Source organism: Ruditapes philippinarum, unplaced genomic scaffold, assembly GCF_026571515.1.
Source record: "Ruditapes philippinarum isolate M1 unplaced genomic scaffold, ASM2657151v2 ctg8463_1_1_1_1, whole genome shotgun sequence".
NCBI classification, from domain to species: Eukaryota; Metazoa; Mollusca; class Bivalvia; order Venerida; family Veneridae; genus Ruditapes; species Ruditapes philippinarum.
This window is the reverse complement of record NW_026865672.1, coordinates 20,319-38,120: the sequence shown is the minus strand read 5'-3', so window position 1 is coordinate 38,120 and position 17,802 is coordinate 20,319.

Here is a 17,802-nt window from a genome sequence, read left to right as displayed (position 1 = left end):
GTTCCCTGTTGTCGCAATATGAAACCCCAGAAAAAAGTATCCAATGAACGAGCATCTGAATATGGACTCTACAGCGCATCGGTCGAATATTTTCTATCGCTCATTTTCTGGTCTGAAGAAGCGTAAGTGTATTAAGTGAACTGTGGTGCGTACTTAATATAACATTTCTATCGTTATCCCTTTCACTGTCGTTACAATAAGTAAACCCGGAAAAAATGAACCAATCAATGGACAAGCTTTTGAGTGTGGGTAACTAAAACTGCACCCCAGTTAACACACTATGGCTGTATATGTATACGATTGAACTCTGACACATTTTCCACAGAAAGATCCCCAAACTATGATACAAGAACACAGTAATCACACTGGCAATGGCTTTTGCAGAATCATTTCCACTACACTATAATCTAGTTTAATCTAGCTTAGTATGCTAAGTTCTATATCCTATGATTCAAATTATAGAATAAATATTTTTCAGTTGATCTATACAATAAATATTTTAATTATACAATGTATATTTTCAAATATAGAACATACATATAGGAAATTATCGCACACAAATATTTTATTCAGATGAACAAATATTCAGCAGAATAAATATTATGGTATAGCATATAAAATTATAGTTATACAATAAAGAACTAAAATTTAATTTATTGAACATTGCAACGTTTAACATGCCATATACAGCATATGCCTTGATAAATATTGCAGCTATCAAATATTTTGCGGTGTAAAAATTGTAGTCAATTATTGACGAAATGTTTTTGTTTACTTTTGTTTGCATGATAATAAGCTGAGTGAGACTAAATTGTGAAGTAATTACTAATCATCTTTTATAATCGAATCTATTAGTCATACTTAATACTGAAATCACCAAACGCATTGATTTTATAATGACAGTGAACTGCCTTACAAAATTTGCTAGTATCATATTTGTTGCTATATTTTCTATTTTTGGGCAGTATTTTTTTTATTGTACAAATCACGATCATCAATATTGTTAGATAAAATGTTCTTATAAATACATAATATATCAATTAGGCACTGACTTATTGAATTTTATTCTTAAGTATATGATTCTATATCGATTTTAGTTAGTATGTTTTGCTTATTTAAATAAGCCATAGCTTCTTTTCTTTATTAAAAATGTCCACAACGTAGTTGCAGATTTCTGATTTTACGTAACAATTACAGCGGCTTGGCTTCCAGGGGAGATAATTAACATGGTCATTGTAAACGTTTCAGCGGAACAACAAGTGATAGAATTTACCCTATGCTTTATTGTGATATAGTTCTACAGAAATACCTGGTATGAGTAAAGGGTATGGTACACCTACGTAAAAAAAAAGTAGAAATGTGACGTTATGACACAAATACCCCTGCATGCAGCTACAATTTCAAATGTTATAATAATATTTAGTTTTGAATTTGTTTGCATAATTGCAACATTGTTTTTCATTTCAAGATCAAGGCCATATACAAATTCAAGGCCCTTAAACTATTCAGTGTTACCCTTTTGCAAATTGCACAAATAAATATTAAGTTATGACTATAAATTATGATTTTTGTTTTCCAAGTTCAAGAAAAAAAACATCTGACCATCTTGACTTGCATGTTCTGGTAAAACACTAGCACAGCACAGGCAATGTCAACCTCGGTGTTCTGGTAAAACACTAGCACAGGACATGCAATGTCAACCTCGGTGTTCTGGTAAAACACTAGCACAGGACATGCAATGTCAACCTCGGTGTTCTGGTAACACACTAGCACAGCACATGCAATGTCAACCTCGGTGTTACGGTAAAACACTAGCACAGCACATGCAATGTCAACCTCGGACATACATTCCTTCAAAACTTAGAGCAGAACCTGAAAATGTCTTATCTTTACTAAATTCACGAAGGATAACTCTGTCAAAAACCATTTCACTAAAACCAAATTAAAACTTGACTTGCATTTTCTGGTTAAATAGTTGTACGTTAGATCTCAACCTAATGCATACATTTCAATAAAAATAAGAGTGCGCAAACTGATTTTTTTTTAAAGTTAAAGTGGGAAAACTCAAACAAGTCATCAAACCATGATCAAATCAAAACTTGACCTGCGCATTTTGTTGATTTATCCTTATATCAAATTTGAATTGAATGTGTACAATTTTAAGGAGATAATGATACGTAAGCTGAAAGGGTATAACTCTGTCGAAAGTCGTGATCTTTGTTATCAGGTCATGTCCAAATTCGAACTAGACCTGCATTTTCCTATGATATATCTATATGTCTAATTTTAGTTGAATTTTTGCCATTGTTGCCTAAATGATCAACATAAACTGACGATGACGGAATGACAATATATATGTTCCAGCCATTTTATTGCGGGGACATAAAAATGTTTTGTCAAACTTATTTTTATGCGAAATTTAAAGCTAGCGTTAATTGGCTGGGGAGAAATGATGAACATATAACATAGCTGTGCAATGCATACCTTCAGAAGGGCTAGATTAAATGCTACCTTGGATGAATGTGCAGATCTGCACATTTGTAAAAAATTAAGTTAAAAAGGAAGCGTCACGATTCGAAAATAGCGAACCAGTACTCGTTTAAACCGTGACATAAGTTATTGGCTAAGAGACATCTAACAAAAAATTGTACCAAGAATCTGATTTATCATAAGGCCTTTGACCAAAAAAAATGTATTTCCCAATTAAAATCACTCAGCTCGAGCTTATAAAATAATAATAAAAAAATAATAATCAAGTTCACGGTAAGTACTGGTTAGTTTGGTTTAATTTGTAAATCCATCATTACTGACCTTTAAATTTAACCGGCCTTCAGCTTTAGGAAAAACAATTTTGTTTGGTTAGATATCAAATCACTGTAAAGCCTTCTACAAAATAGCGTCCCTAGAGCTATTTGATAATGCATCAATGCCGTTCGTTTCTAAAACATATGAGATCGGGAAACAGATTGTAAGCTTTATTGATTTGAAATAGAGAGCAGACCGGTAGATTTGAGATATCGAGTAGATTCTTTTCTGTTTATGTATTTTATCGTTGGCAAATTTCATTATCCACCTAAATTCTTTAGATTTGACGATAAGAAACGATTTATCTACAAACAACACATATATCCTTTAAAAAATACTGAAGGTCACATATTATAGCAAATTCACAAAATTTTCAATAAAATATTTTTCTTCTTTACATAATATTATGCACTATCGACGCAGTAGCTGGTGTTATTGACAATGAAAATTTATTTACAAGATACTCATCAGGTGTTGTAGCAAAACCTGAGGTTAGGAAAAATTCGAGATCCCGTACGCCCAATTTAAGTATAATGCGTACATACCTCGTATAACTATAATTAGTTTAAATTGATATGCGGGGCGTCCGTGGCCGAGTGGTTAAGGTCGTTGACTTCAAACCACTTGCCCCTCACCGCTGTGGGTTCGAATCCCGACAGGGACTTTGGATTCTTTCATGTGAGGAAGCTATCCAGCTAGCTTACGGAATGTCGGTGGTTCTACTCAGGTGCCCGTTCGTGCCTGAAATAATGCACGGAAGGGCACCTGAGGTCTTCCTCCACCAGTAAAGCTGGAACGTCGCAATATGACCTATACTGTGTCGATGTGACGTAAAACCCAAAACAAAACAAAAATAAAACAAAATTGATATACAGGTCTTTATATACATGGTTATCTATAGCCATGAAGTGCATTGACGGTAGCTTTTCTGTTATCTCATGAAGGCGATTAATTAAAAAAAGATTTATAGACTTGATTAAATTACTACTATATGACGTCATTCCTTTGTTCTGACCGGACTGTATTTTTAATACAGTACAGGTAGGTGTCCAATATTAATGTGTAAGTCCAATATTAATCGTGTAACACATTAATATTAGACAGCTTGCCTTGCTTTGAAAGAAGCTTGTATGACCACAGGGTTTTGTGAAAAATTCTCCAAATAAGAAAAAAAACAAAAAAAGAAAAAAAAAACAAAACAAAAACAACAACAACAAAAAAACGATTAAGTAAAATGTAACTTCTTATCTCAGAAGTTAACACGAGGAATGATGCAATGTCTTTTCTTCGCCCATTACGCATTTTACGTAATTTTACGAAAAGAACAATAATTGATATATGGCTCATTTAACGAATTATTATTCCAAGCCTTATGATTTTCGAGTTTCAAGCTCTTAATATCATATCACTGTTTACGCTTTCTAAGTGAAAGATAGCGGAGCGTCAGTTAGGATATGATTTTTATGGAATTGTTTAATTTCTTGTCTATTGTCCGTTTTTTTTTCTTTTTTTAGATATACGTTTAGTTGACAATTATACTTGATTTGCTTTATTGTATGTACGTCAGTTTCAGTTAGGTCAACTTTTCAAATAAGGGTAATGGTCAGCTTTTCAAATAAATACAATAGAGAAGATAAATTCATCTATTTAAAACAAAAGCGGTTATGTTTGACATCTTATATAAAGAAACGATTCCAGACTCCTGTGGTATGACAAACATCATTATGAAAATAAGAAAATATAATTTTGTTGCGTTAATTTCCAAAATTTATACTAATGGCATTTCTTACACAATATTTTACATCCGTGATTGTTGTAGTAAAGTAAAAATATCATTTTAACACTAAATGGTCCGTATAAATCCTTCTTAAAAGTCAGAGATTGTGTCAGTCAAACATTTAAAATATCCGAGATTCAACACAAATTTGGAAACATTTCATTTAAATTATTTCTTGTAAAAATCCCAATGTAAATTGATGTATACTGTATGTGTGTAAGTCCAACATTTTGTGTAACTGGTATATTTTGTGTATATCATTGTGTTCATGTACATAATTGGTCATATTTCAAAACACGAAAATTTCATGCTACGGACATTTCATTATTCAAGAGGCTACCTATAGGGGTTTTCAAGTAAGAAAAGATAATTGCTTAAACATTAATATTGTACATTTCTAGCACAAAAATACATTAATTCTAATTTTTCGATAGATAACATGATATTTGATAGTAAAAATAGTAATTTAAGTAAGATATAAGCCTCAAACTGTCCAATAAGTAGAATATTGAATTCCCTTCGGCGCTACGCGCCTCATGAAATTCAATATTTTACATATTGGACAGTTTTCGGCTTATATCTACTACATAAGCAAAGTTTCAAAAATAAAGCCTTAGATCTAAGCCTAAAATTTAACATGTTTGCATGTTAATCTCACCGCCGCATGTTCTGTTATTAGGCGCAGAGTGTTCAAAATTAAACCATTGAATTTTTGTCCAGTATTTATTTTTTTTTAAAAAAGGATTTTCTTTCAATGAGATTATTATGCGTCTGATGATTTTAATGCCGTGAAACATCGTTTTCGGGTCGACCGCACCATCGGATCCGATTCAAAATTACGTTACGAAGGAATGCATTTACTTTTTTTAAAGTTTATTGTGTAGTCGCAATGTTCGTGATATTCATGGTAGCTTAATTAATTCATTAAACCTTTAATAGTTATAATAAAATACAATTTTATGTTTAAGATGACTGCCTCGTCAGAATTTAATTGGGACTCTGTAAGAGTCTTTAAAAGCACAGTGGTATATCCACGTGACGGCAAATATCTTAATCTCTACCTTAAATATTTCAAGTAAAAGTATCGAAAATAAGCCAGTACTTAATATTTAGGCTGCACTAAATTGACTCCTGATTTTCGGAACACAAAGTGTGTTGTTAAGTAGCAGGCTATTGCTCTGAGGTTTCATATCTGAATCCAATATATATCTCTATGCATATTGCAACTTGTAAACTGACTAAAACCTCTAAATGAAAGTATTACTTACCTGTATTTAAAAAGCTGACAAAAGCGCAGATGATAAACCACTCCACATCCATGTTGGTTGGAGATAAATATTACATTTCACAACACACTGCATACTTTAAATTGTTATTAATGTAAAATACCAAAAACATTTATGAGGAAATCGATCGAATTCGCGGAGTGATTTGTTGCCCTGATACTGCAAGTAGCAAGAACTAAATCAAACTGATTTGAATAGACTGTGCGTTGCTACAACAGGCAATTCTTAAATAATCAATAAACTAGACTCGTTAATGAAAATTCCCAGATGAATGATATGATAATTTCATTAAATATAGCTTTATACACATTAAATGATCATTACTGAACTTTACAAATGTACATACCAGTCAATTAGTTTTGCTTTTGTTATATATAAAATTTTAATTCAACTTTTTGTTACGTGCTCAAATATTTCCAGTACTCAGGAGGTAAACAACTAGCACTGGGTGTAGGTTTTATAATATTTAAATGTCAAATAAAATGATCAGAGCGTTTATAGAAATATATACCATTTTAATGTTAATTGAAATAAGTAAAGACAGAAAATACATACTTCAGTGGATGGAAACAATATTATCTAAAAAGCAAATAAATGTAAAGTCTTAACTCGTTTAGGAATGACAATATGGAGTAATCAGAACAGGATAATTAAACGTTGCCAGAATTTTAGAATAGCCAATGGACATTTGTTTTTAAACCGAAACAGACAAAATGATTTTGAACACCCAATAAAGAATGAGTGACAAGTGTTGGCATATTTGATTTCATACGCATTAGAAGCATCTTTAAACATGCTAAAATTCCATCAATTTACCCGTAATTCGCCGGGTTTTTTTTTGTTTATGGCGTTGTATTTATTAAATATGTAAGTATAAGTGTCAAATCATCTTTAGACTGAAACGCAAAAACAGGGACATTTCTATAAAAGAATATTTTCGACAGCAGATGAAAAGAAATGTTGCAATCTAGTGACATAGCTTCGTGATGCTAGGGACAATATCCAAAGATACATTGTACAAATGGGAAAAGCATTCCAACTCAAATAGGACTTGTTGTAGAATCATCTACTCCTTACATTATGTTATGATATTTAATAGATGATTTGAGGTCAAGACATGTTTTAATATACAGTTATTCTAAATGTCATTTGGAAACAGTCAAACTGTTGGCCCAAGGTGGAGGGGATAGTGTTTTGAAAAGTTCAAAACACTATTCCCAACACCGATCAATTACCTGATCAATTTCTGTTTTAACTGTACTTACAGAATCATCTTCTGTTTTGACAGTACTTGCAGAAGAAAAAAGAAGAAGAAAATAATTTTGCAGATAATTATGATAATAATTAAACTTTCTCAATTTAACAATCTTTAAACTATGTCACACCGCCAACATTTTTTATGTCACTCTATAAATTTATATATTGATTTTTTGTTATTTTGTCAAAACAAACTTAACGAAACAGTCATTTTGGCATTATTAAGCTGACAAAATTGTATTTTTTTAAATACTTCAACACATTTTAATTATGAAGAAATAGTCGTTAGATTCTTATCAAAAAGTAATTTCCACCACATTATCAAAACAGTAAGAGAATAAAGTCTTATTTTTTTACTGTCCCACATGAAATATGCAGGGAAAAAAATCAGTTTTCATTTTTCTATTTTTTGCAGTTTATAGGAGAAATGAAAAAAGGTAACTAGTCAACTTTATGTAGTCACAGGTATTAACGCTTAACACAATTTTCAACTGAATTTAGGAATTTTTGACACTTCCAGCTGTTTTATTGAATGTTCACTGATTTTGAAAATTCACGGTACAGTTGTTGAAATAGTAAACTGGTGCACGGTAGCTGGACTGTTTATGTATGTAGAAGTTGATGACTGTATGTTCCATGAGAGATTTGCTGGGGCTGAGATATTGGTAATGGCTGGAGTAGAAGATGTGACGAGGTGTTCTCAACTGGAATTACTGGCAAAGTTTCTACTCTTTCTACGGTTCTGATGGCTTCCATTAAAGTAATTTCTTGCGATGACGATAGTTGTAGAAAATCAACGTTATTCCAAGCTCTCAAGCTGAACCAGAGTTGCTGCCCACAGAATTAAATCGTGACTGAACAAGCTCTGAAAGTAAAGTTAAGCAAAACTAATTGTGAGATAAATTAAAGTTTTAAATATACAGTTTTTTTTAACTTCTCATAGTGTTATTTTGTGTGCATTTTATGTCTTCCATGTCGGTTGATTTTTTCCATTTTTGTTGTTGTAAACGAAACATATATAAATAAATTAAACCAACTTAAATGGGTGCATTCATAAATTTATAAAAATACTGAAAGTAATATCTAAATTATAATTATTTACCAGGTATAATTACTTCATAAAGTGAAACGCTTTCCTGGTTTCCGATGTTTTCACCTTGTTTATCTACCAACATCTTCCGAGTTAACTTGTTGTCCTGTTGTAAAAATAATATATATATGACTTGTTGTCCTATTATAAAAATGTTATATATGATAGGAAAATTTAAATGTATAGCTTAAACACTTCAATCATTTACAAATAAATACTTGATAATATTATCAAATATAATTTCGATAGTATTAATGTGTTTAAAAATAATATAACATGCCAATAAACATGTTCATTAAACCAAAAATTAGTGAGACAGACTTATTAACAAAACAAAAAATACCAGATGCAGAAAGAGCTTTAGCCAATGTTATTGCAATTTTCTGTTTCTAGTCCCCACTTGTTCTTGCATAGCTTCTGATACTACATGTACTCTCAGACTTGTGCCAAGAGACAGCCATGACATGTCGAGCTTCAAACGAATCAAGAAGAGTAATAGATTTTGCTCTAAGGCAGTGGTTGGTGTATACTTTAGAGAGCTTTTTATTTCGCGACATGGTTTTCATCTTGTTACCAAGAGTGTTTTTCCCAACAGCAACGGCATCAAACAAAGTGGAAGGATTTTGTGGCAGTTTTGATTTTGGTCTTTGAAAGAACAAATCGCAGTCATTGTTTAGAACAGACAAGTACTTCTTAAAAGAACTATAAGGGCACATGATTGTTCAAGTTTGTATATCCTTCCGCCATGGCTGCTACTGTCATACATATCACCCTTTATGGTTTTTGGTCATCATGTCACGAAGTTCAATAAATTCCTCGACTTCATTCACTAGAAAGTCTGTCTTTTTTATTTCGCGAAGATTCTCTCTGCCACGATTACAGAAATACATAATAAATTTCAATGAAAACCTTATCCTGTAGACCTGCCGGTGTGTCATAATCAAATGAATTATACAATTTAACTAGATCATCTTTTGTTAATGGATCTTTGTGCTGAGCTCGAGTTAACCCCTGATCCTTTAATTTAACCAACATGGCATCGAATACACGATTTGACACCTTGAATACTGGATCATTAACAATATCTATCGAGAAATGTTTTTCAAAATGTTTCTGCAATACATACCTAATTGAGAGCATTGATTTCTTTGAATAGAATTGCCCGTTTACCTTTCTTGTTGCTGGGTAGAATTTCTGAAGAAGATCGTCCAGGGGTTGTTTTTCAATCGTTTCATCCGGAAATTCGATGCTCTTTTCAGTGAAATAAGACTTCAGCACCATGACGGGCTATTTAATTACATTTTGGTGCTTAACGAATCACGATTTTCAAGTAGGTTTAGAAGGTTTTCATCAGAAACGTCCGAAAATCGTGTACTTTCAGTTGTTGACATGTTTACATCTGGTTGATGATCAATATCAATGAACGCTTCAAAGGGGATAACTCTATGACGTCAGAGCACGCGAGGGAAACAGTCTAAACTATTGACCTGTCAACAGTTCGCAAACGTGGGCGTTTCCAGAATTTAAGAAAACAGTTAAAAATAACAAATTACATTTATGTAAGGTGTCAGGTAATAAAAATCTTTATTTTAGTTTATTAGTTATTAATATTATGTTATTGACTGTATCGCTATATCTAAGATAGAAATATGGTTAAATAGAATATCAAAATTATTTTGATATCAATTTCATCAGAGTCGGCTGAAGTGGACATAAGGCCCTTTTTTGCTACTGTCTTTTGCAATCAATTTCATCAGTCGAGGCTGGCATGGGCCTTATGTCCACATCAGTCGACTCTGATGAAATTGATATCAAAATAAATTAGCGTGGTTGTCTATTTATAATCTAACTCATAAATACAGTTAAAAATACAAACAAAAAAATATTGCTTTAAATGGCAATTTAAATGGCAATTTTGAAGAAACAAATATTTTTGGTGAAAAAATTATTTCTTGAAAACAATTTCCTACGCTCTGAAACTCAGAACAAGTTTGTAAATTCAGGCCATTTTTTCTATTGGAACGAGTATATTTTCTTGTGCATAATCAGTATTCGAAGAAAATGATAATTTTAAATTGTCCGAGAATAACGTTGAAATAAAATTTAAATTACAATGAAATATAATTCCATAAAATAATATCTTGCAATTTGTATTCATCTTACATTGGATTTAATATAAACTTACAGGTTTCTCAATTTGACATTATGTCGTATATATGTCGATGATTATATAATAAGTCAATGATTGAAAAGTGGCATTTTAAATTTATTATAATTGGTTGCATCTTCACGTTTTGAAATCAAAAATGAGGAATTAAGTTTTCTATAGAAGTTACAATTCATTTAATACTCATACATTTATCTATGTATCAGAACCAAACAAAGACGCTGAAAAGTCAAAGTAAGATACTTTTTCATTAACAAGAATCATTATTTTCACTTGTTTTTCTATACATATAATAATTATTATGATGGATAAATTTGGGTTTTCAATATGATTACAATAATTCCGAAAATGAAATTAATTGTGTTTCGAAGAAAGCTTATTTTCAAACATTATTCATAAGAGTTTCCTTATTGTTTTGTTTTGAATAAATTACTCGTACAAATGTATGACCACATCAAACTTTGAATAATGTTGCAAAAAACCTAATTAAATCAATATGTATTGACTAACCTTATTATACTACCTTAATAGTTATCATGAAAGGTTATAGCCATATTAAAATCATTCAGCAATTTTGTAGATTATTTGATAATTATCAGAATGATTTTAATATTTAATTGATTAACGTACCCAAAGGACAACAGGTATTTGGCAAAGATCGTTAGACTCATATGACGATTATGACTTATTTTATTCAAGCGAAATTAATTTTGTACGATACATCAAGTAATTAATATCAAAATTTCAAAATTTCACATTCATCTAACATAAAAATTACAGACACACAGTGGAATTTCGATAAGACTTGGACATATTAGACAAATAGTCGTAAAACGAATTTTGGAAGTTTGTTTAACTAACTAATATTCTTCCACTCTGGCATAAAGATGAGAGTAAATAACTTGCCAATTTTTAAGGCATTTTCAGCAAATATTGCAACACATTTAAGCATTTATTAACATTCTGTTGTCATGTCCTACCTACAGTTTTAAATAATAATAATAATAATAATCAGTATTCAAAGAATTTGATAATTATATAGTGTCTGAGAATAACATTGAAATAAAGGTTAAATTACAATGAAATATAATTCCATAAAATAATATCTTGCAATTTGTATTCATCTTACATTGGATTGAATATATAAACTTATTGTTTTCTCAATTTGACATTATGTCGTATAAATGTTGATGATTATATAATAAAGTCAATGATTCAAAAATGGCATTTTAAATATATTAGAGTTTGGTTGTATCTTCTCGTTTTGAAACTAAAAATGAGGAATTCGGTTTCCTAAAGAAGTTACAATTCATTTAATGCTCATACATTTATCTATGTATCTGAACCAAACAAAGACGATGAAAAGTCAAAATAAGATACTTTTAATTAACAAGAATCTATTTTCACCTGTTTTTCTATACTGTAATACATATTAAATGATAGATAAATTTAGTTTTTCAAGATGATTTCAATAATTCCGAAAATGAAATTAATTGTTTTTTAGAAAGCTTATTTTTAAATTTTATTCACAAGAGTTTCCTTATGTTTTTATGTGTTCACAGAAAAATAGACAAAAGGTCGAATTTTATAAAGTTTGTTTAGTTAATTTCAATTTAAACATGAGATACAGCTGATTATCTTAATTCAAGTACATGGAGATTTTCGTGTAATGTATTTATGAATACAAATAATCGGTATTTATGATTAATTATAATAAACTTTCCATAATAGTTTTTTTTAATTTAAACAGGTACAAAGTCGAATATACTACTCTTAAAAGTGAATTACCACATCAGTTTTTGAATAAATTATCTTAATTGTCGTCATGAAATGTTAAAGTCATATACAAACTCATTCGGCAATTTTGTAGACTATTTGACAATAAACCGAACGATTTCAATATTTCATTGATTTAGGCACTCACAAAGAATTAGGAAACTGAAAAAGGCCTTCGGACTCTTAAAACGATTATCAGTTATCTTTTTCAAGGCAAAATAGATTGTGTTTTGTACATCAAGTAATAGATATAAAAATTTAAGAATTTCGCAGAAAGGCATTCATCTTAGATATATCTATAAATACAGACACAAAGTCGAATTCGAAAAGGATTTGAAATATCAGAAAAATGGGCGTAAAAACGACTTTTCGAATTTTGTTTAATTGATTAATATTCTTTCGCTCGGGCATAGAGATGTGAGCATACACTTGCCCATTAATATGATATTTTTAGAAACCGTAAGTACATATTATAGCTCAATAAATAAAATCATCGTTTTTTGAAGAAAGGTTATTTTTTAAACTTTAGACACAAAAGTGTCTTTCAGCTAATTGTTATATTTGTTCAGAAAACAAAAGACAAAAACATAAAATTTAATTTCTTTAATAAATTTCAAAACGTGAAGATGAAACCAATTCTTAATTACCTTAATGTGACTTTTTAGATACTGTTTTACATTTAACATGTACACGACACAAAGTCGAATTGAGAACACGGTTAGTTTATATATTCGATCACAATTGAAAACTTTTCATTAAATTATGTATAACATGATATTATCTGACGAAATTATATTTCACTTTAATTTACTTCCATTTACACGTTCCTTCTTCGACCACTGGAAAATATCACTTTCTTCGAAAAGTGTCACTGTTGAAACGGAAGGGCGGGAGAACAGAAACGTACCTACCTGTCCTCAAAATGTCATAAAAAGAGCAAGTTATATAATTTCATCTTTATACCAGAATGAAAGAACCGATTAAACAATATACAAAAAGTCGACTTTACGCCTATTTCTCTGATTGTGCTAATCCTTATCGATATTTTTCTTTGTGACTGTTAAAAATACGAGATATTTAAGATGAATACCTTACCGCATAATTCTGAAATTTTGATATTAATTACTTGTGTCCCATAAAAAATTATTTTGCCTTATATAAAATAACTAATAATCGTTATATTAGTCCTTAGATCTTTTTTTAAACAACATTACACTTATTGAGTGCCCGAATTAATAAAATATTGAAATCGTTCTGTTTATTGGCAAATAATCTTTATTGTAACAATTCAGGTAATATAACGAGATAAGTTTATACATAATAATTAAATTAAGTATTTTGCAACATTTTTCAAAATCTGATGTGGCTATACACTTCTACAAGTAACATTCGACTTTGTACCAGTTTTAATAGAACAAAAGACTTTACGAAGTTCATTATAATTATAAATACATACTTTAACATTTATATTCATAAATGCATTTCACTATAATCTCCCTGTACTTAACAAATAATAAGTGACACTTACTGTTAAAACTTTTTAAAGTTCGAATTTTTGTCTTTTGTTCTCTGAACAAATATAACAATTAGCTATAGGAATCTTTTGTATCTAAAGTTTAAAGAAAAATCTTTCTTCAAACAACAATGATTTTATTTCTGGAGTTATTGAAATCATCTTGAAAAATTGAATTTATCTATTACATAATATGTTTAGAAAAACAAATGAAAATAGATTCTTTTAATTAAAAAGGAGCTTCTTTTGACTTTTCAGCGTCTTTGTTTGGATAAATGCACGGGTATTAAATGCATTTTAACTTCTTAAGGAAACTGAATTCCGCTGTTTTAGTTTTAAAAAGTAAAGATGCAACCAACTGTAATATATCTTAAATGTCAGTTATCTTTCACTGTCTTAATTATAAACTAGTAATCATCGACACGTATACGACATGATGTTAAATTGACATAACGAACAGTATATACAATCCAATGTAAGATGAATACAAACTGCAAGATTTTATTTCATTTAAGCGTTATTTTCGGACATAATTATGTTATAATTATCATTTTCTTCGGCCATTTTCTTCGGCCACTGATTATGCACAGTTTAAATTGTAGGACAGAACAACATAATGTTTATGAACACTAAAATATGTACGTACGGTTTCTTAAAATATAATATTTATTGGCAAGTTTTTTTGCTCACATTTTTATTCCCGAGCGAAAAAATATTAATCAATGTAACAAAGTTCGAAAAGTCGGTTTTTACGTCTATTTTTGATATTTCAAATCCTTATCGAATTCGACTTTGTGCCTGTATATATAGATATATCTAAGATGAATGCCTTTCTGCGAAATTCTTAAATTTTGTTATCAATTACTTGATGTACAAAACACAATCTATTTTGCCTTGAAAAAGATAACTGATAATCATAATATGAGTCCGGAGGCCTTTTTCAGTTTTCTTTAATCTTTTTGAGTGCCTAAATCAATGAAATATTGAAATCGTTCGGTTTATTGTCAAATAGTCTACAACATTGCCGAATGATTTTGTATATGACTTCAAAATTTCATGACAACAATTAATTAAAGGTAATTTATTCAAAAATTGATGTGGTAATTCACTTTTACGTGTAGTATATTCGATTTTGTACCTGTTTAAATAAAAAAAAAAATATTTTGGAAAGTTTATTATAATTAATTATAAATACCAATCATTTATATTCATAAATACATTACACGAATATGGAGCAGAATTTGGGTATTTATTCGCTGTTTATCTTTCAATTTCTATTTATCTAATTTATATTCGTAATCATTAAAGTCTTATTTATAATCATATAAATTTAAATTGATTAAAACAAGTTTAATTGCTACTTTTTAATTGACAGTTAAACATTTGTATTTTGATACTGCAGAATGTAAGGATCAATTGTTTCTACTTCTTGTTTAAACTACGTGATTAGATATTATGTTGCATACTTTTTCCTTTTCAATTTGAATAATTTAGTTTTAACTTATGATCTTGAACGTCCTTTCTTTTAAGAATACAAAGTGGGTTACATAACACTAAAATAAAATCTATACGAATGCATCTAGACGAATACGAACTGCAATAACACGAATACGAAATTACATTTGAAATTTAAATTTATACATCTGGCCGGGAAGCAATATTTCCGTACAAGTCCGTACTTTCTGACGGTGTAACCGTTGAAATATTCTCTTGAAAAATTCACGAAATCCTGGGTAGCACTCCACAGTTAATTTCAAGTTCATGCCGTCAATTAAACTCCGCGCACCGGTTACGCTACGGCCAGTAATCCTGTAAGGGGAGATCACTGCATAGGAGATTGACCGTCAATGTCCTACAAGCAATACGTCTTATAATTCTGATACCAAACTACACAACCTGGAAAAAGAAAACACATTTTGTTGAGAACATACATGACATAAGATCTACAAAGAAATCATCCCATCTGCTATAGGCAGGCAGTCAAAAAAGTTGCAATTCATTCCGTTGAAGCTCAAAATCTACAGTGGCCCGATACCCAAAACAAAACATTTTGTCCTTCTGGCAAAAATAACTGCAAAAATACTGGCTAAAGGAACACCGTCTCTGCTTTAGCAACTCCCTATACATGCAAAATATCACAAAGAAACTGGTGCTCAACCTTGTAGATTTTTTGCTACTGCTAAAAGTTTGAACCCACCCTGTAAAATGACTTGTTTTTACCATGCATGCTGTTTAAAAGCAATGTTTACAAAAAATGGCGACCTTGACATCTATAATCGACAGCAATGTTTTCGAATTTGCCAGTGATCATAATCATTAGATGTCACAAAAACAAATTTCATGCTGAAAAAGCACTTTAAAGACAACCAGTCATTTAACCTTTTCCCTTATATAGACGGCTTTTTGCCCCCTCCCCTTTGAGGTCTCAAACAGTGAAAAAAATGCCCTTTTTAGGCCCCCAACACTGTTTTTCATTTGAGAAATATTGTTAAAAAAGTGACCACTTTTCAGCGCGGCCCCAATCAAAATAGTACATCATGGGGTTGCCAGAAGTGGGATGTGCCCCCTTCTGTTTGGGGGGTTTGAAGGGGGCGGTAGTCCCCCCTCTTCACCAAGAAAATTTTGGACATGTGACAGTCTAAAAATGGCCTCAGGTCGATCTTAGGGTAACTAGTAACCGACGCTGAAAAGCCTTTTACTCTATCTTAATTTATTGAGAAGTTGCAGCACTATGAAATCAGTTTTGATGGAAAAAACAATGCAAAATAGTGATTTTAGGCAATTTTGAGACGTCCCCCCGTTGCCATGGTAACAGTAAATTTCAGATTGAGCATGCTGTTACAGAGGCTATGGTCCATTCAACATTTGTGTCAAGTTTCATCAGTATTGAAGCATTTGTCATAGTTTCATAGCAGTTTGAACTTGTAACAGGAGGCTTTTCAATGAAAACGACATATTTTTTTACAATATGCTCATCCAGAATATTCACTAGATTCAAGAAATCCTCCCTGGCCATTTGAAGCTGTGGCTTACATTTCTGTGGTGTGCAACCTATAAACTTGGATTAAATCGCCGCGTAGCATTGTATCCTCACACCTTGTGCTCACGGAAAATACCGAAGTGATGCATGAGTTATCTCCCATCACTAAGATTTTGCGCTAGAATTTTAGGTCCGGTACCAGCTAGAACACAAAAAGCAAATATTAATCACGTGGTTTCTAGTTTTATTTGTTCTGCTGTTCTTCTTAATGAAATGAGTCAGTTTTGATTTCGCTTAAGGTTGTTTAATGTAGTTGGAATATCGATTAATCTCTATAACAAAAATTCTAATAGCCTCTACATACAAATTTATTTTCAATGTGAATCGAATGGGAATAAGAGTTGCACAACTACATTTGTAAGAAACAAGTTCGAGAAAACACACTTTCTTTTAAGTAAGTAAAAATAGCACATGTTTAAAAATTGGTATCTTATATTAAATTAAACGAAGGCATTGGTTTTAGAATATTACAACTTAATATAAACATAGTAAGGAAGAATAAATAAATATTGAAGTAAAGAACTTAGATTTACTCACAGATGAATCAAATTTGTAGGAATATGATTTAAACTTAAGCAAATGAAAACAACAAGTAGTCATATGAATAAATACCCAAATTCTGCTCCATACACGAAAATCTCCCTGTACTTGGATTACTATAATCATCTGTATAGATAGATAGATTTATTTCGGCAAAGGAAGCATATACATAGTTGACAATATAACATAGGATAAAATAATGAGCATTATTAAATACTATATCACATACGAGTAAAACTATGACATGCTCACCAAAACCAAGGATAACACAAAAAAGGGCAAAAAAGCTCTTATTTCCATTGTGGTCCTTTGTATTGGCGGCATGACATAGAGAGGCAAACCTTAAAATAATCATGTTTAAGAATACTAATAAATCATAAAAATGTATATCACAGTCAAATCTTGAGTTAATGATACTCCTGTTTACAGCTAGGATTTAAAACACATTACTAAATTTGTAATAAGATAAATGGCAGACAATTTAAAATCCTGAGCCGAAATATGTAAAAACATGTTTAAAAAAAAATAATTAAATACTGTTCATAAGATGA